The following is a 21012-nucleotide window of genomic DNA, read 5'->3' on the forward strand; positions in this document are numbered from 1 at the left end:
TAATTGCGGTTTCATTTCCTTCAGCAGCTCTTGGGAGTTTGTGTTGATGAACAAATTCATGGCGGCATCTGCAAAACAAAGATTCAAATGACGTCAATGAATGACAAAGCGACGAACCTCTCTTCCAATTGATAGCAGCTTGGGGAGAGACTCAAAAGACAGCAACCCTACTTACGAATAATAGCATTTTGGTTGGCAATATTTTCAACGCCCATCTTGATGTCTTTGACGCTGAAGTCCATCTTGGTTTGTTCCACGTTCAAATAGGTCATACCGTCATCGCCCTGGTAAGGAGCCGTTCTCATGTAGATTTTCGCCTTGACGCCGTTATACTCGCCCCAATATTCACCGGCACCGGAAGCTTGGAGCAGCAGCAAAACACCCGACGATTTGTACTGGGCCTTGGCCTTGATCTTGGGAATTTCCAGGGTCATCTGGAACTGCATCGTGTCGATGTCGGAGCGCACATTAACGAAGGGTCAAATTGCTGACCCCGTAGGCTTCGATGTTTCTGAACGTGGCCCGATAGCCGTCTGGGCCGCTGCCCAAAGCTATGCTGATCTCATCTACTATCACCGGTTCGACCTGTTGAGTAGAGGTTAATTAGTCTGAGAATTGTTTGCTTTATGAGGTTTTAACATGTCCGTTAATGGTCACGGTAATTTTAAAAACAAATTTCCTACATTTATGGAGATAGATTGCAAGTTAGTTTATCATCATGGATTGTAATTTTATAAAAATAGAGCAGAGTATCGTTTGAACAATAATCGTTCCCACCTACTTTCGCTTAAATGACCCCAAAACTTAAAGAAATTTTCAAGCAGTAAAAGTTTGAATACACTTTCCATCACGATTCTTCAATCAAAGAAATCATATATACTTGTCGGGTATAAATAAATAAATCGTTAATGATCAGTTTCAGCAAACTCGTCAGGCATCGAAACAAGAAATCACCCAGAACAATTGCTTTCGCGTTGCACCTTTCTTGCATATTAATAAGCTGAGTAGTATATTGCAAACTTATAAAAATATCGTTAACGAAGTAGATTATTGTAATTCAACACCTAAGTAGTTCCCCACGAAGAAAGGAAAGCAATCAAATCAATCATATTAACTGGGTCAACCAGTTCGGGAGCACGTGTTCATTCGTGTCAATCAGAAATGCATTCAAACTTGACACAAACATGACTGAGGTTTTGTTTCCGTGTTGCTTTTGGAAACTTAAAAGCTGTTTGAAGTTCCGCTTGTGATATACGTAAATTAAACACACAAAAAACAAAAAGAAAAAAAATAAACTTCAATATTTTTTATGTTATGATATCAGCAATTTTATACACCTCACACAGGAGAAAGCGATGTAAAAAGGTGATCAAAATTGTTTACGCCAAAACGAAGCATTTTATACCCATAGTGTCTTCGGGACATGTTACCCACATTCAAAGCACTTTAAAATGAGCTTTTGATAAATATGATTAAATCACCTAGCAGTGAGATAGAAAAATTATTTTTTGTATTTTTCATTTTAGAGCACTTATGTCTTTCGCAAGTTTTTAGATTGTGAAAAATGTAGCAATTTTGTTGAAGACGTAAACATCGTAGAAGCTAACCCAAAAAAGTTATAAGGGTTCAAAATAAAAAAAAATATTTTTTTATCAAAATTTTCAGTATTTTAACGATATCTTTTCAGGCCGAGCTTATTCGAGCAAGATGTGTTTAAAAAGAGTTTTGAGTCACTTAAAATCGAACAGTTTTGTGGAACATACTTAATAAAAATATTCAGACTGAAACGAGTTAGATTGGAAAAACCAAGAAAAAATAGCTGTTTTCGAACACCTGTATCTTTCTGGTTCGGTTGAGTTCGGTTCATTTTTTGGTTGCATTAGAATCAGGCAGGTTTCAACGTTGTAAAAACATAGAGTTTACAATGTTAAGTTGTTTATTTTGTAGCTTCATAAATGATTAAAGTTAGCTTTTTTCAAGGAATTTAGAGGAATTTTTTTTTTGCATTTAAAATAAGCTACCGAAAAACAAACTCATCAAGTATATTGTATTGTAAGCGGAAAGGTAGATGATAAAGTTCGTCAATGGAGGCTTAAAAACGTCAAACGCGAGCGAGAGAATGATTTGGCTAAAGTTTCACCAAAAATAAAAACGGTTGCTAATTGTCAGTTTAAATAAACTTGGAATTTGTCCTCTAGATTCCTTGAAAAAAGCTAACTTTAATCACTTATAAAGGTACAAAATAAACAACTTAACGTTATAAACTCCATGTTTTTATAACGTTGAAACCTGCTTGATTCAAATGTAACCAAAAAATGAACCGAACTCAACCGAACTAGAAAGATACAGGTGTTCGAAAACAGCTATTTTTTCTTGGTTTTTCCGATCTAACTCGTTTCAGTCTGAATATTTTTATTAAGTATGTTCCACAAAACTGTTCGATTTTAAGTGACTCAAAACTTTTTCAAACATATCTTGCTCGAATAAGCTCGGCCTGAAAAGATATCGTTAAAATACTGAAAATTTTGATAAAAAAATATTTTTTATTTTGAACCCTTCTAACTTTTTTGGGTTAGCTTCTACGATGTTTACGTCTTCAACAAAATTACGACATTTTTCACAATCTAAAAACTTGCCAAAGACATAAGTGCTCTAAAATGAAAAATACAAAAAATAATTTTTCTATCTCACTGCTAGGTGATTTAATCATTTTTATCAAAAGCTCATTTTAAAGTGCTTTGAATGTAGATAACATGTCCTGAAGACACTATGGGTCTAAAACGCTCCGTTTTAGCGTAAACAATTTTGATCACCTTTTTACATCGATTTCCCCTGTGTGCACCTATAAAAAGTTAGAAGATTTTTTTTGTTTATTTGAGACAATTTACCATCTTTGCGGCATTCGTGTCTAAGAAGAAATGAAAGATGGTGAAAATGAGCGCGAAGAATGTTTCAAATTCTTAACATGTTCTAACTGAAAATTACTTCACTTTTCACCGGTAAGGCCGATGGTAATAACGGTGATCAATCTCTTATTTTCAACTCAATTCTTCTGCTGTTGGCAGCAGAAATATGAATGGGAAACCATATTGTTCATTCAAAAATCACAAGAAAAAAAAATGATGTTATACAAAAATATAATTCATTTTTTAAGATAAAAAAAATCACAAAATGTTGCCGACGAGTTTTTTTTTTAATGAACCTTGGCAAAAAGCATTCCATGAAACTGTTTAATACGTAAGTATGAAAAGCTGCCATTTTTAAGTACTTTTCAATAGATTCTGATTTTTTTATTTGAAATAGTAGTTATTTTTTCATTAAAAACTTTGCTATTCTTCGTGTTTGCAAAACATGATGCTTAAGAAAAGGCAAAAACAAAAGGGGAGAATGGGGATCCTATATCCCTATTTCTTATTTTCATCATATCTTTTTGGGAAAATTCAGAAACTCGCCGTCTTTTGCATTTTCTGATAGCGTGTCATTTCAATTTTATATTTTCCAAAAATCAGAACGATTTATGAACCCGTAGATAAACCATAGACACATTTTTGTGAGACCAAAAAATTAGATCCTTTACTAAAGGAGTCTTGATCCTTAATGCAGGGTGCCCTGACCCTAGGCAACAAACTAGCAGAATCCAAAAATAAAAGGTTCGACAAAGAGAATTCTTGAACTTTGTATACTACCCTATTGTCATTGCATACTTCAGGGCGCAATTTTTTCAGTACTTTGAGTCCTTTTCTACAGATAATTACTGAATAAACATAAGTTATTGAACAAATATCAGTAATTTCGTGATGATCAATGATCACGATTCATTCAGAAGAAAAATATATCTTGTTGAACTCTAGGGGTCAATAAAACCCATAACATTTATTTTGGAAAACTTTTTCTTTAAAAAAAAATTGAGGGTTTACTATTGCTTTGAAAATATGGCATTATGAAATTCATATTATACATTAAAGATTGAATTTTTCTACAAATCGTTGAATCAGCACGACTAAGTCAAATCTATGAATAAATCCCAGTTACCCTGAGGATGGTGGCAATCAGCACCGAAACGTCGCTTAAAACACTTCATGTTTGGATAAATTAGACTGGTTCGTTTTTTTAATAAATAAACAAATTGCAGTCCATTCTAAATAATAAAATAAATAAAACTTTTATAGTGACTTAAATTGAAAATTTCAATTGAAGAACTTCAATGGAGGAATGTTAAATAATTTTGAAGTATAAAAGATAAAAATCGATGATTATAGAGACAGCCTACAGTGCTTTGAAAATTATTTTATTTATGTTTTGTTTAAAACGTTGATTTTTTTAAGTTAGTTTTTTTGTTTAAGTTCCGAGCAATTCCCGGCAAGGAGTTTGATATCTTTTAAAAATTGATAACTTCAAAAATAATGTGCAAAAAAAATCACGCAAACTCGAAACACGCAACACGCAATATATTTTTATTTTCAAGTTTAAAGTTGAAAAATATTGATAGCTTTTTCCACAGGAAAGTCACCTAGGGCTCCGTTTATTTTATATTAAAACTCAGGTAAATTTAGGTCTTTTTTGAAAATTTTCAATTGTTATTTCACTTTAAAAAAGCACAATCTAGTTATTTTTTTCTTTTTTATAGGAATTTAACCCATTAAAGTCATTCTTCCTCGAAAATTTTTGGTTTTATAACTTTTTAAATCTGGATTATCAATCATGTCATATAAATGTAAGAATATTTCTTAAGGAAAATAATGATAAATTATGAAAACGGTAAAAAATATATAAAATGATCTGAATGAACGTTAGATGAGTCAAAATAAACACTTTTATTGACTTCAAACCTCAACAAATATTTTATGCCACTTTTCTCTTCTTAGTACTCCTGTGTGAAAAGTTTAAAAAATCAAATCATTTTAGAAATTTTTGACTTTTATTGACCAACTTTAAAAACATTACAACGAATTATAAAATAAAAATTTTCAATCAATTATCATCTTTCCTCAAAACAGCAAGTCATTTGCAATAAACTGTGATTAAAGATTTCTTTTTGATTGATTTCTTCATTCAAGAATTTTAAAGAATGTTTATCAAAGTTTAAGACCAAATTTAATTTAAGATTATTTTTAAAAGCTTCAATCAAATCGTTTTTTAGACTTCAACAAAATCGTTAATTAAAATTAAACTTTTTATAAACTTTTTTCAGTAAGATCTGGAATACTTTTTATGATATCTTTAGAAATTTTGAAAAACTGGAGAATTCAAATTTTTTGATCATTTATCATTATCATCAAAATATTATTCCTAATTTTACCTTATTAAGAATTTGTTTTTTTTTTTAAAATTGATTGATTCTTAAACTTATGAACTCCACATCATCTTAACTGGAGTTGAAAGACAAAATTTTGAATATTGAAGTTTAGAACTTATTAGTAATAGCCAAGCAGTCTTTCAAATCCGATCATAGAAATTTATTATTTGTCCAACGTTTCGGTGCTTGTTGGCACCATCTTCAGGGAAACTGAGATAGTTTAATATAAATGTATGATTTTAGTTAGAATAAAGGTGTTATAAATGTTCTAAGTGTTGTTTGGTCCTACTTACAATAACGTATCTGTCCTTTGTTAATTTACTTAAGATAAGTCTATTGTCACATTGCTGGTCGGTCGGTAGTTGGCACATGGGAACGAGATTTTGGTCGTTTGTCTATGGCGGTCACAAGCTACTGTGATATGTTTGAGCTTTGATCGATGGAAGTTTGTTCATTTTGTTCTATGTGTTCATTTTGTAAGCTTTTAGATGGATGTTCGAAGTGTTTGTACAATTTGTCAAATATTGCAGCGTATGCAGTGTTGAGATTGTCAACATCTGTACGTTTGTTTACAGAATTTTTGGTCATGTAGATGTGGCACATTTCCAAAAATTCTAGATTTCTATGGCGTAGTGTGCTATCAATTATTTTGGTGTTTGAGAGTTCGAATCTATGTTTACTTTTTATACAGTGTTCTATGAGAGCGGATTTTTACATGAGTTTGTCTAACATGGGGGCTGTGTTGGAGTATGTGTTAACTATCTTGTCTAACTGGTTCATTAGTGATCTGTGTCCTGATATTCTGTCGCTTAATCTCTGTCGGGTGAGGCCAATGTATTGGTGGTCGCAATCTTTGCACGGGATGGAGTAGATGAGCTTAGAGCGATCATCGTTTGGTACTGGATCTTTCATGTGTGTGTATATGTTGCCTATGGAATTCGTTTGTTTACTGGCGATTTTGATGGACGGATAGTCGGCTTGCAGCATTTTCCCTAATTTTTCCGTCAAATTAGGTACAAATGCCATGGAAAAATAACTGAGTTGGCTGTTTTCTGTTGGAGTATCGTGGGACGGACAGGATGGCGATGGATTTGTTGGTGCTGCTGCGAGGATAACCTGAGATTCGTGCTGGATTGGTGATGTGTTGTTGGATTGGCATGACGGAGTTTGTTCGAACGATCTGGTGGCGGCGACGGCTGATTGATGGAATGTTGGAATTTGGTTGATGTTATGCTGGTTCAGATGGGTGGTGCAGTGATGTTTTCCGGATGATGTGGGTGTGTTGAACTCGGTATGGCTATTCTGATGGCTTTTGGAAGTGGCGGATTCGATCGGCAGAAGTGGAGTTGATGAGTTTATGTTACGGAGCGTAGGCGAGGCAGTTTCGGTTGGTGATGGTAGTCTGGCGGTGGCTCCAACATCCAATCAGCCACCGCCAGACTACCATCACCAACCGAAACTGCCTCGCCTACGCTCCGTAACATAAACTCATTAACTCCACTTCTGCCGATCGAATCCGCCACTTCCAAAAGCCATCAGAATAGCCATACCGAGTTCAACACACCCACATCATCCGGAAAACATCACTGCACCACCCATCTGAACCAGCATAACATCAACCAAATTCCAACATTCCATCAATCAGCCGTCGCCGCCACCAGATCGTTCGAACAAACTCCGTCATGCCAATCCAACAACACATCACCAATCCAGCACGAATCTCAGGTTATCCTCGCAGCAGCACCAACAAATCCATCGCCATCCTGTCCGTCCCACGATACTCCAACAGAAAACAGCCAACTCAGTTATTTTTCCATGGCATTTGTACCTAATTTGACGGAAAAATTAGGGAAAATGCTGCAAGCCGACTATCCGTCCATCAAAATCGCCAGTAAACAAACGAATTCCATAGGCAACATATACACACACATGAAAGATCCAGTACCAAACGATGATCGCTCTAAGCTCATCTACTCCATCCCGTGCAAAGATTGCGACCACCAATACATTGGCCTCACCCGACAGAGATTAAGCGACAGAATATCAGGACACAGATCACTAATGAACCAGTTAGACAAGATAGTTAACACATACTCCAACACAGCCCCCATGTTAGACAAACTCATGTAAAAATCCGCTCTCATAGAACACTGTATAAAAAGTAAACATAGATTCGAACTCTCAAACACCAAAATAATTGATAGCACACTACGCCATAGAAATCTAGAATTTTTGGAAATGTGCCACATCTACATGACCAAAAATTCTGTAAACAAACGTACAGATGTTGACAATCTCAACACTGCATACGCTGCAATATTTGACAAATTGTACAAACACTTCGAACATCCATCTAAAAGCTTACAAAATGAACACATAGAACAAAATGAACAAACTTCCATCGATCAAAGCTCAAACATATCACAGTAGCTTGTGACCGCCATAGACAAACGACCAAAATCTCGTTCCCATGTGCCAACTACCGACCGACCAACAATGTGACAATAGACTTATCTTAAGTAAATTAACAAAGGACAGATACGTTATTGTAAGTAGGACCAAACAACACTTAGAACATTTATAACACCTTTATTCTAACTAAAATCATACATTTATATTAAACTATCTCAGTTTCCCTGAAGATGGTGCCAACAAGCACCGAAACGTTGGACAAATAATAAATTTCTATGTTCGGATTTGAAAGACTGCTTGGCTATTACTAACAATAAACAACGTACAGTCGAAAAATTCTCATCGAAGTTTAGAACGTAAAAATCTACCAAATCAATCATATAAAAATAGGCACTAAAATACTGTTTTCTTGAGTAATCAATCAAATTCTATAATGTTACATTAATGGTTTATTGAAAAAATTCAAATGATAAAAAAACTTTTAATTTTCTACTTAATATTTTGATTTGAGTTTTAAATAATTGCACCGAAATTTGTAGTGTTTTGAAATTTTGTAATATTTTAAATAAATTTGTCTTTGTTTTTCAATTCTCAATTATTGTGTACAGCGAATATAATATTCTACCAGCGTATCAATCTAAATTTTTAATAAGAAAAACCTGTAGTGGTAAGGATAAGGTTTAGCAATTGCTTTAGTAGCTTTTACTATGCTCGAAATCAAGCAAAGCAGAAGCCCAAAGCATTTCCTTAGTTTGGTATTAATAAACATTTGCTAAATTTCACTTCGGAAGTCCGGACTTCCGACTTCCGAAAGACTTCCGACAAAGAAAAGTGAAGTACTAGATTGTCGGAAGTCTGTGCTTTGTTGCCAGTTCACCAGCGACGTTTCTAAAAATTTTATTGAAATTCACAATACAAAAGCTTTAGAACATAGCTTATGTTTCGAAAAATAGAGCTATCCAACCAGAAGAATCTGAAGTTTGCTTAAGAAAAATAAGGTGTGGTTCTTGGGCAAAAGAACGACCGGAAATTTTTAGATAAATGCATGACAAGCTCCAAAATATGCGAAATGAAATGCATGTATACTTTTAGTTTAGATTTTTTTTTTAAATCTTAGAATTATAGAATAAAAATATATTAATATGAGAGATCTGAAATATGTTTTAAAACAATTACTAATTCCATTATTAACAAAAGAACTATTTACGACATCATTCAAGGACGTTTTTGAGTATTTTTATGAAATTTTTAACTCATTTAACAACTCTGTGTAAGACTGCGAAACAATTTGACTAATGCTTTAAGAAATATTAAGATTCAATTCAGTTAAAAATCTCCTTTGACATTTTGTCAAAACTCCCGTTTTGGCAGATTCACTCGCGGTCTTTGAGAAAGTTTATCATTGAGTAAAAAAATGTATTATGTTTTCATAATATCTCTAATGCTCTACAGTTTTGCCAAAAAGTGTACAAATTTATTAAATGAATGTTACATATTCTCGAAAGATCAAGAAAGCTGATACAAAAAAAAATTAGCGCTCCAAAAATAGTCAAAATAAGTTCTTTGACCGAAAATTCTGTGCAATTCAGAAAAAAAACTTGGAGTTATTAAAATTTTGCTGAAATTTTTTTAATCATGATTAACTTGTGACCTGATCTGAAATGGACGGATTTAATTTTTTTGAATAATTTATGTGTTCTTCTTATATGCACCCATCCTTAAGGCCGAAGCTTTACATTCTAGTTTTAATCGAAATTTCAAATCGCATTCCTTTGTTGGAGTTTCGGAAATTATGATTAAAATTTGTAAAATAGACTGTTTAAATAAATTTTCAACCAAAGACCGTAACTTCGTATCTTATTAGGAAAAAAAAAGTTCTTAGGTGTTGAACAGGGGTATGTCTTTTCGCACTGATAAACAATAAATTCAATTGACATCCCTGCAGGGTGCCTAGCGAGGTATTGCGAGTAGTCATGCAACACTTTCGCGAAACTCAAGCAGTGATGTCAATTGAATTTATTCTTAATCAATGCGAAAAGACATACCCCTGTTAAACAGCTCATATTTTTTTCCTAATAAGATACGAAGTTACGGTCTTCGACAGAGTTGTTTAGCGGAAAACTTCCTTAAGGAATTTTATAAATTGGCACAAAAACCTTCAACTGGCTCGGTTCCACAGACGAAACAAAAGTGATGTTGATTTTTCAGTACAAAATATTCAATTTACCCATACAAACATAAAAGTTCAAATTTATTCATGTAAACGTTACTTAAAAATTTTGCAAAAAATCATTGATGAGTTTTGGACCAAGACGAAGCTTTTGACCCCAGGGTTTGAGGAATTCCAAAATGACCCCAAATCGACTCAGTCTATTGCGCACTCCACCCTTTGAAATAAACAAATTCAAAAAAGAAATCAGAAACACTTATCTCTTTTCAAACAAGCTTGAAATATATGATTCGCATATCCAAAAAAGTTGACTTTTTTAGAGCAGCTAACCAAGCACAAATAACAGCACCAGCATAAGCGTGACGTTAAAATGCTTACATGGTGATAACAAATGTTTTTTAAATCCAAAAGACGTTTTTAAACACTATTCAGCTAAAGTAAGCAGTCCATTGACAATGTCATATTATTGAATACCTACATATATACCATAACATAAAATCGAAACAATAACCGTGATAAAATCGAGCGTGAATTTGGCGGGTATTGAAAAAATCGAACAGTGATCAAATCGAAAAACTACTGTCTATTATTTCCATAATTGAGAACAATTTTTTTAGCGTGTTTTTTTTTCTGGCCATACTCAAAGTGTTCCAAACGGTATCGTAACTACGATCTTTTTTTCAATGAATATTATTGGAGTTAAGTTGTTAAAAGTGATTCTATCTAAACTTAATTTTCAACAAATTGTAGAATGAATCAACATACATAATATTATTTTAACTTTGTGCCAGGTTTTATATAACGCACCCTACGTGACACTAAGAAGGTTACGTAAACTGGGGAAACTTTGATATCTTTTTTCATTCATTTTTGAATATTTTGAATGGGGTTGCTTTTTTGTAACACCTAAAAGCTTTAAAGTACTTATTGAGATGATGAGTATTGAACATGATCATTGATTGCAGTAAATTCAAACGACATTGGTGGTTATAACTAAATGTTTGTTACAAAACCAGATTTCGAGTTTCGGGGTAACTTTGATCACTATGGTTTTAAAGTATCTCAACATATTCAAAATAAGTGTTTTGATGCCATATAGCACAGAAGGCTCAAAACATTGATAACATTAATTTTTCGTTTGGGCTCAATTGAATGTTTCAACGTTTTCTTTCAAGAACAAATATACACAAAAGATGGGCAATTTTGCTGCAAACATTTAGGGGCAAAACATTTCTCAATAATTGTAGATTTAATTTATCGGCCTAGCGGTGAAAAGTGATGTCCTTTTTAGTAGGGACATCTAAAGATTATGAAAAAATTTTATATATAGGTGGATAGAAAGTTAGATGAAAATTAAAGATGTTGAAAATGAGCGGGTAAAATTTATTTAGAAGCATATCATCACATATCAAATTTCACGATATGTGAGGAATTTTCACGATATGTGAGGAAAATTCTACCCGCTCATTTTCAACATCTTTCATTTTCTTCTAACCTTCTATCCACCTTTAAAAAAATTTCATAATCTTTAGATGTCCCTACTAAAAAGGACATCACTTTTCACCGCTAGGCCGATAAATTAAATCTACAAATATAAATTACGGTGATTAATCCATAATAAAATTTCTCAATTATTTTTGACCTCAAAAACAATTGAAATTTTACCCTCTTGCAATTCCCTAAATCCTCGCACTGTTCCCATGTTCTTGTTTTCTTCAAACTTAACCATTTGATAGGGTTTTTAGCAATTTTTTCTATATGGGGTTTTTCATGGAAAAAGACCGTTTTTTCCGACGTTTCGGCATTTATTATGCCTTTTTCAAGGAGTTGAAATTTCTCGTTTTAATTGTCCAAAAAGTTTTTTGATCCTGCTAAACTGTCCAATCGGGAAATGTAAGTCCAGTTGTAATTGATCTGGTTGAGATGGATATAACACTTTGCAAGTTTTGAAAACGAAAACGGATGTTAAATGATTTGCACTATTTTGGATGTTGTTTTCCACCTAGCCAAACATCAGTAGTGGCTAGGGGGAAAACAACATCCAAAATAGTGCATATCATTTTATATTCGTTTTCGTTTTCAAAACTAGCAAACTAGCCATCTCAACCAGATCAATAACAACTGGACTTACATTTCCCGATTAGACAGTTTAGCAGGTTCAAAAAACTTTTTGGATAATTAAAACGAGAAATTTCAACTCCTTGAAAAAGGCATAATAAATGCCGAAACGTCGGATGAAGAAAAAAAAACGTTTTAAGATTTTTTCGTGACTGAAATCGCCGAAAATCAATTTATTCATTACCCATCTAGCCGGAAATTCTTTTATTCAAGCAAATTGTGTAATTTAGTATTGAGAAAATAATTTAATCATTACGAATGAAAAAAAACTTGCATAACAGAAACGATTAAATTCCACTACACTAAGGTTTTTTACGCAATATGAAATCTGTCGTTAACGTATAGGATGGAATATTTTCACTCAAACAACGTTTTGATTAGCGAGAGCCGTGCTGAACAATCATACCCATGGCAAAAAAAACGTGTAAAAAACGCAGTATTCGAAAAAACGGAGCAAAATCAAACCGCGTAAAAAACCTTAGTGTACTGCTAAAATTACCTTCGACATCACAAAGGAATTCGGAATATCGGGAGGTACGGACCTAAAAATGTCAACCAAAAGCGACCTTTCTTGAGTGATTTTTTTTTTCGAGGAATCGAATAAAGGCTGTTCGATCCATCGCATGCATCGAAAAATGGAGGTGTGGATGCTTTTATCCTCAAGCTCCGTACATGTCTCAATAGGTACAGATAAAGCATTTTAAGACTTAGAATTTTTTGAACCAAATAAGACCTACCTAATGAGATTTTTTTAACACTAAACGTACCAGATGCGGTCAAATGACAGTTTTTCTTAAAATGATGATATTCCGTAATATAAGTTTTTTTCGCAAATTTTCCTACAGGACTATTTTTATTTTTATAATGCTATTCTTTTTGCATTATTATATTTATTCGATCAGGCTTTATTCTGAACTAATCGAAAAATGCAGTGGTATTGAGGGTAATACAGTAGTTTTTCGATTTTATCACGATAAAAAAAAAATCACCGTGAATATGGCGAAACTAAAAATTAAAGTGGAATAAAGTATGTTTAATTGTCTTTAATCAATAATTTATAATGTTTTCAGAAGTGGAAACGTTTTGTTTTAATGAATTTTGATCATAAGATGTAATTATCAAAGATTATTAAACACAAAGGATCGTTTTCAGTTCAAATTATTCTTTTCTATAGCAATTTTAATATTTTTATTGAAATAAAACCATGTGGAATATCCATTTTAATGTTTACACTCAATTAAAGTGAATTATTTAGTTTTTATGGAAATTTATAAGTCGTTATTTCGATTTTAAAAAGAAAGTTCAAAGACAAATGCTTCAAAAAAATTTGTTCTGCAAATTTCAAATTTTAATATTCTGATCTTCACACCTTCGATTAACTTAATAGTATACCTTTTCCAAAAATATTTTGAAGTTTGCTCAACTTAGACTTTTAAAGATTGTTTCTTGAAATTTGCTTTGCAGATAATCTTAGCCCTTTTTACATATTTTAAGGCAAAGCTAACAGAATTTCATTTTGATCTTCCTTAATTATCCATTCCGACAATACTAAAGGCTGTCAAACCAGGATTACGCACGTCACCTTTCCAAATAGCCTTTATTTGATTCCTCGGGTAAAATCACACAAGATAGGTCTAGTTTTGTACAAAACTTTCAAATCCAAATTAAAAAGACATACACCGTCTTAGCCGATTTAGGCTTTACAGACTGAATAAATGACGTGGACAACTTAAGATTAACATTTAAACACCCAGTACCGAGATGGGAATCGAACCCATGCCATCAGTGGATCAGCGATTACCGTCTTACCACGCTAACCACTCGACCACCGAGGACGTACAAATTAGTTTTTTTTGGATTGTTTACAAAAAATAGGAAAATTAGGAGTTAAAAAGACATTTTAACTACGCTTGCCAGCTCATGCATTGTATCAGGTGCGATGTCCAATCGATTCTACGGACATTTTCACTTCAAGGAAGTACTTTTTGATAGATTTTATTCGTGTAGGAGGGAAGATACAGAACTTCTTCGCGGTATATACATACTTTTGCCATGGTGCATCGGAGCTACAGGAAAACATCAGATGAAAATAGATGAAAAAAAGTTTGTAGAAGAAAACAACCTTAAATCCTTTGGAAAGGCTGAGAAAAAAAAATTAGAAAAGAAAACCATAAAGTAACAGAGAGTTTCTCAACGAGAACAGATTTGAAAGGATAAATTGAATATAAAAGTCTGAACCAAAAACGTTATAAATTTATTTGTATTCATTATGCAATGAATTTTCTACTTATTCAAGAATAAAAATTGTTAAATGAAAAGAAAAATGAGAAGAAATAAAAAAAGTTTCAACAGAAACATTGAAAAAGTTAAAGTTTGATTTTAAATAAGCTCAACATCCACTGCTTTCTTCAAAACTAGCATAAACAAACTTCGTGTAGGATTTTAGAAGGCCTGTATTTTCTATTCATTTCCCAAAAAATTGTAAAAAAAAAGTTATGATGCAAAGATTTAAGATTTAAAGACTTTCTTATAAAAAAATAAAAAAACATTACCATATGCCAAATCAGAAACAAGAAGTTTAATATTGGTTACGACGATACACTTTTCCCTTATATGTCCAAAATTCGGTACGCATTTGTCCAAAATTAGCTACAATTAGTGCCAAATATGTAACATCGGCATATTTTGAGGAACATTTAATTTTTCGTAAATTAAAGCTCAAAACGTTTTTTTCCAATTTTAGAAAAGTTCTGAAAAGAACTTGGAACTTAGTTTCCAAAAAAATTTATATCTAAATTAAGCCTACTCAACAAATCTAAGAACTATAGACAAAATATAACGAAATCAGGCACACCCACATTACATTTGAATTTTAAAAAATATTTTCATTCAACCGTTACGATAATAAAGATGTTTAGTTGAAAGAAGGATTTTTTTCTTGCATATCTCAAGTCTCCTGAAAAGTATGGGAGATCTACATAGATGTTTACATAACCACGTATTAGCAACCAAGATATAAATAAAAACACACTGAAAATCAAAAATACCCAAACTTGAGAACTGCCACCTCCCAAACCTTAGTTCGATATTGACAACTCAAGTTTGTGAAAAAATCACAGCTTGCCAACACGCCAAACTTGTCCTTCAAGCGGAGAACTGATTTTTTGGGGGGTTTCGTTGCACGCGAATCTGATTCTATTACCTCCATCGTGGCAGATTTAGGTTTGGGGGGTAAGCTCAAAGCAAAGAACTGTTTTTTTTGGGGATAACTTTTATTCCCGCTTCGTTCGCAGAACGTCTCGCTTATAGGATGATGTAGCTGCCTCTCTCAACAAATCTTCGGTGGTCGAGCGGTTAGCATCCTGTGATGGTAATCGCAGTGCCATTGCAGGTATGGGTGTGATTCCTGTACCTGCAGTATTTTTTTTTATTTTGATTTCCATTTTGTTGCGGTATCAGATTTTGGGGGATGAGTTCTCACTTAAGAGCTTAACTTTGGGCTAAGCCACCATAAGCCAAACCTGTAGGGAGGGAGTTTCATTCGGGTTGGCGGGGAAAGTTCTCAAGTTTGGGTATTTTCGAGGTTCAGTGCATGTGTCAGCAACCAATATGAGTTTCTTAGTCTAAACTAGCCCTTATAACATTTGTTATGAACTAAGCAAATCGATTATGTTTTTGTTTGAACTTGTCACAGGGTTCGTACTTTAACTATCATCATCGTACTTACATCAGTAATGCCAATCTCCGGAATCCCTCCATCCCTCAGATGTTTGGTCAGTTTGTTACCTGCATACCGTAGACATTCGTTGATATCTGGATCATCCCGCTCGCATCGATGCATGTAATAGGCTGAAATTGACGTCGTCATGTAAACAGAGGAGATATATCATACGGTAAGATGAATGGTTAAATAACAGAATATAAGGTTGGCACTCACGCAACTGCTGAGCGAGGACCAAATGGAACAATCCCACCGCAAACAACGCCAGAAGTCGGACAAGGGTCAACGAACGCATTCTTCTTGACTCCGGCGCACAGGTCGTTTGATTGTCCGCTGATATTTATTTGAGAAGATCTTTGGCAATAAATCGCGAAACGAGTAGCCGAATAACGAACCGAATCGCTGTTGTTTCGCTTCGATGATGCGATTTGAAGCTAGCGAGTCACTGTCGACGATCGCGTAATTAGCCAGGTCAGCTCCAGAATGTGTGTGTTCAGGTATCTGTAAGAAAGAAAAAACAACCGAAAATCAGAGATCAACAACGTCAATAATGGTACGGCAGTTTATTAGATAATAAACGTTTATTGGAGAAGTTCGGTTTACGTTTGAAGTTTGCAAACGGTTGTCATGTGAAAAAATTTAAATTGGGGGGTGTTTGGTTTGAACTCATTCGAGCTTTGGAAACCACAAAACGTGATCAGTTAGTAGGTCAAATATGCGTCAATCCATCACACTAAAGTTACTTCAAATCACTTTCTTACGAAGATAAGGTCATATTGCAGAGGATGTCAGGAAAATCATCATAAGGTTTATTCAAAATCAAACAATTATGTTTATACTGAACAAGGAAATATTGAAACATATTTCATATTTACAAAGCAGAACAACATTGGACTAATGTAAAAACCGTTCTTTGGAAGAACAAACAACTTTTTAAAACAAACGTTCACTTTTTTGAATTTTAACTACTACCCTTTTTTCAAAATTTCAAACACAAAAACAAACGTATGATAATCATTTAATTACAGACCAAAGTCACGCTTCCTACTCTAGATCGACCGATACTGACCCAGGTCGGAATCGTTCGCTCTGGTTCCTTGAAAGTCAATTAGGTATTGAAATTTGGTAGTAATGTGTTAAAAAAACTAACCCCATACTAAATGACGGTTGGATGTCAACCAATGCGGAAAAAATGATGTTGAGTTCCTGGTTTTCATTCGTTTCGGTGTGATTCATCCATCGGAACCGGTGCGCAAATTTTCGCCTAAGCAGTATAGAGAATTACAACTACGGATCATAAATTTACAAATCATAACATTCACTTTTGTGCTTAATGGCAAATGAATAATTATAATTCACTTCAACTAATGAAAACTACGCAATGATAACACTGGTTTACAAAATCGTGAACTTTCTTGAACGACATTGGGTCAAATATCTAGTTTTCGACAGAATTTGCTTGTTTTGTCCGAAAAACCATATAAATACATAATTGACTTAAGCTTTTCATTTCAAATATGATTGGTTCTATGAATCAAACTTTATTGTCTTTATTCTCTAAGTACTAATACAAAATTGATAAAAAGTCTCAAAAAAGGTTTTATTAACTTTTTACTAAAACCTCTCGATGGTCTAGTATTCGACATTCAAATTTAGTTTTGGCCACCAAAAGCTTTAGAACAGACAAACAGACTGGACACTGGAAATGTGTATGATTTTTCGCAAAGCGTTTGCATTGCCATCTACTGTCGGTTTTGCCTACCAAACACTTATGTATAGTATAAAACTATTCAGGTTGCCTATGATATTGTGATGACACCTGACACTGTAAACAAGTAGGGAAGAGATTGGTATTATGGGCCACTTTTTTTTCTTTGCTTCAGAACTTATTTATTTATTTATTTATTTATTTATTATTAAATCAACAGATCATATATTGATCCAAATGATATTTTAAAATTAAAAACTTACAACAAATACAAATCTACACTGAACTTAGAACACTAAGAATTCTTCTTCGGAATAAAACCTTCGAAACGTCCAAATCAAAATGTTCTGAGGAGCGGTTAAAAGTCTTGATGACGCCAATTATTGCAGAGTTGGCCCCGTAATTGTTTAGTCTAACAGGAACGAAGAGCTGAAGATCCCGATTCCTCAAACCACGAGGTCGGACGCTAAGTGGAAGAACTTCCAAAAGTGCAGGAGAGTCGATTCTTGATGAAAGCAGATCAGCGACGAAAGAAGCACGAGTGGCGGTCCTGCGGGCTTGCAGCGTGTCGATGTCGATCAGGCGGCAGCGGCTTTCGTAGCTGGGAAGTCGAAAAGGGTCTTGCCAGTTTAAGTGTCGAAGGGCATACCTCAAAAAACGTCGTTGGATGGCTTCGATGCGATCAGAGCCGTTTTGATAATATGGGCACCAAACCGCAGAGGCATATTCGAGGATCGATCGAACCAGACTGCAGTAAAGACTCTTCAGGCAGTAGATGTCCTTAAAGTCCTTCGCCATACGGAAAAGAAGACCCAGGCTTCTGGAGGCTTTGTCAACGATATAGTTGGTGTGATTCTTAAAATCCAGCCGCGCGTCAAGGATCACACCAAGATCTTTCACGTGTTGAGCTCGAGAGATTGCATCGTTTCCAAGGAAATAAACGGCTGAGAGCGGGCGTCGTTTGCGGGAAAATGATATTACTACACATTTATCACGGTTTAAAGGTAGGCGATTGGCATGACACCAGGAGGCAAAGAGGTTAAACTGGTTCTGCAGGAAGTTCACATCCTCGGAGCCATTGATAGAGTAGTACAGTTTCAAGTCGTCGGCATACGCCAATTTTGGTCCATCGAGGAGTTGCAGCACGTCATTGAAGTAAATTAGGAATACTAACGGCCCTAAGTGACTTCCCTGAGGCACGCCTGATGAAGCTGAGAACTGCCTGGACTTCTTTATTATAAAAGATAAAATGACAAAAATAAATGGAAGGGTTTTCTACATTTTTCAGGTATCATTAGGCAATTTTTTTTAAATCAATAAATTCCCAAGTTCTGACTATTTTAAAAAAAAGTTATTTTTTTGGATTTTGAAAAACTGTGGGGACACGTGAGCCACCTAATCCAAATTGACCAGATAACGTGCAAAGTTTATGAGTCGATCCAAAATTGAAATTTCATAATTCATTTAGTTCTTTTAAAGCAATTTTAGATGAGGTAATAAAAAAGAGTGTATAATCGAATAGTTCCTAAAACCTGGCTCGCGAACGTTTCGGGAAAATTCCTTATATAGGATTTATGTTCGTCTCTATCGCATTAGAAAAGATGCACAAAACATTTTTCATAACTCTTCATTTGGTATATGAAAACTTAACAGAAAGTAAAAGCGTATTTTAAGTTCCGAATGTCCGTTCTTGGAAAATGATAAGTTAAAAGACTGCTTGAGTAATGGGTTGGGCAAATGTAAGTTGAATAAAATGATGATTGATAAAATTAGCGATATTATAAGTGAAAAGCAATTAAATGAACAAAACATGACAACCTTAAACATTCACTTAATTACAGATAAAATCATTACATACTTGGAAGAAATAGTGGAAGGAATTAAGACAATTATAAATATTGAAATAGTATTGTTCATATTTGGGAAGGGAGAGATAGTTGTAGGCAGAAGATCAATTAAGACTGAGAAACTATCGTTGATGGTGTACATTGAGCAGCAAGGCAGTAAGATAATATATGATTGCGTAACGAACATTGAAATTCATCAGCGGGAGAATTGGAACGGGGAATGCTTCACATTTGCTTTAGAATATTATCAAACTGAAAAACTGTTTTATGAGTTTAACCTAGGAATAAGCGGTAATGAAAAACTGAAAATAAAAAAAATTGAACCAGATGGAAATTGCCTCCTACGATCAGTATTGGACCAATTAGGAATGTTCCGAAATTGTTCACTTACTTCTGATTACAATACTTATAAAATAAGACAAACAATAGCTTCTTATATACAGTTACACAGAGAAAGGTTCGAAATATATCTCATCGAATATATGGATCAAGTTAATAGTTTTGACAGAATAATAGCAAGGTTTAGAGAAAATGGATTCTGGCTCGGGCATGAGGCGATAGTTACATGTTCAGAACTTTTCAAATTGGGTATCCAAGTACTTAGTCAAAATCACTCACAGATACTGATGGGGGAAACATTCGAAAGGAATGGTGTACTGAGCATATTCTACTGTGGTGCTGGTGTTCTTAACCATTACGACAGTGTTGTTAGCTTTTCAGAACACCCGAATACCTCAGAAATACAGAGTACAACACACTTAACTACTAATGAAGGAGTGGAGAAACAGTATAATCGCCAGAACACCATATTGAAAAATAGCTCAGGTTCCATGGATAAGGTAAAAGATAAGAGAAAAAAAGAAATCAAAATTGCTTCTTGGAATGTTAAAGGGTGTAGAAGTGTAGACAAACGTACTGAAATCGACGAAATATTGAACCAATTCAAAATTGATATAGCTTTATTACAGGAAGTAAATGCTCTAGGACAAGAAATAAGTACTGCTAATTTTGATTGGTTTATAACAAGACAAAATGACAACAAATCACGAGGACTAGCTATAGCGGTTAGGAGGCAATTAGACATTCAAGTAATCCAAACTAAATGCGAATATAAAGGAATATTATGGTGCAAAGTAAGAGTAGGAGGAGATTTGTTGATTTTGGTTAATGTTCACGGGCCGAATAAAAAACAAAACAACTTTCTGACAAATTTGTACGAAACGACAAAAAAAGACAGAAGAAAATTGATCATTGCAGGAGATTTCAATGCACAATTGGGTAGGGAAGACTTATCCAAAATAGACGAAGAGATCATAGGTAAAGTGCTGGGACATGATTATTGTAATGAGAACGGTGAATTATTTAAAATGTTTCTTCATAACGCATCTCTTAAAAATATTTCATCAATAATAGGTAAACGAACTGAGACAACTTGGAGAGCTGCGGGAAAAGAAAGCCAGATAGACCATGTTCTTAAGCCAAAATTTACAGACTATTATATAAGATACATAAAAGGATTTTGGACATCAACAAAAACGGACCATAAACTTATCACAATAGGATTAGTTATACGAGAAGGAATACAAAGAAATATAACAGGAAAACTTAATAGAAAGCTTAATCTAGAATTATTGAAAATACCGAAAATTAGAGAAAAATATCACAAAAAATTGGAAATTGGGTTAAGTTCAATAATATCGGGAAATAACATTAATGAAAGATATAATGACTTTGCAAATT

The 21012-nt window shown here is 33.9% G+C and overlaps 1 pseudogene; it reads right to left on the bottom strand.

Annotated features, from left to right (window-relative positions):
- Positions 1-6: 6 nt before the first annotated feature.
- Positions 7-21012, bottom strand: part of LOC129756109 (uncharacterized) — a 36352-nt pseudogene continuing 15346 nt past the window's right edge.

Source organism: Uranotaenia lowii, chromosome 3 (assembly GCF_029784155.1).
Source record: "Uranotaenia lowii strain MFRU-FL chromosome 3, ASM2978415v1, whole genome shotgun sequence".
Lineage (NCBI taxonomy): Eukaryota > Metazoa > Arthropoda > Insecta > Diptera > Culicidae > Uranotaenia > Uranotaenia lowii.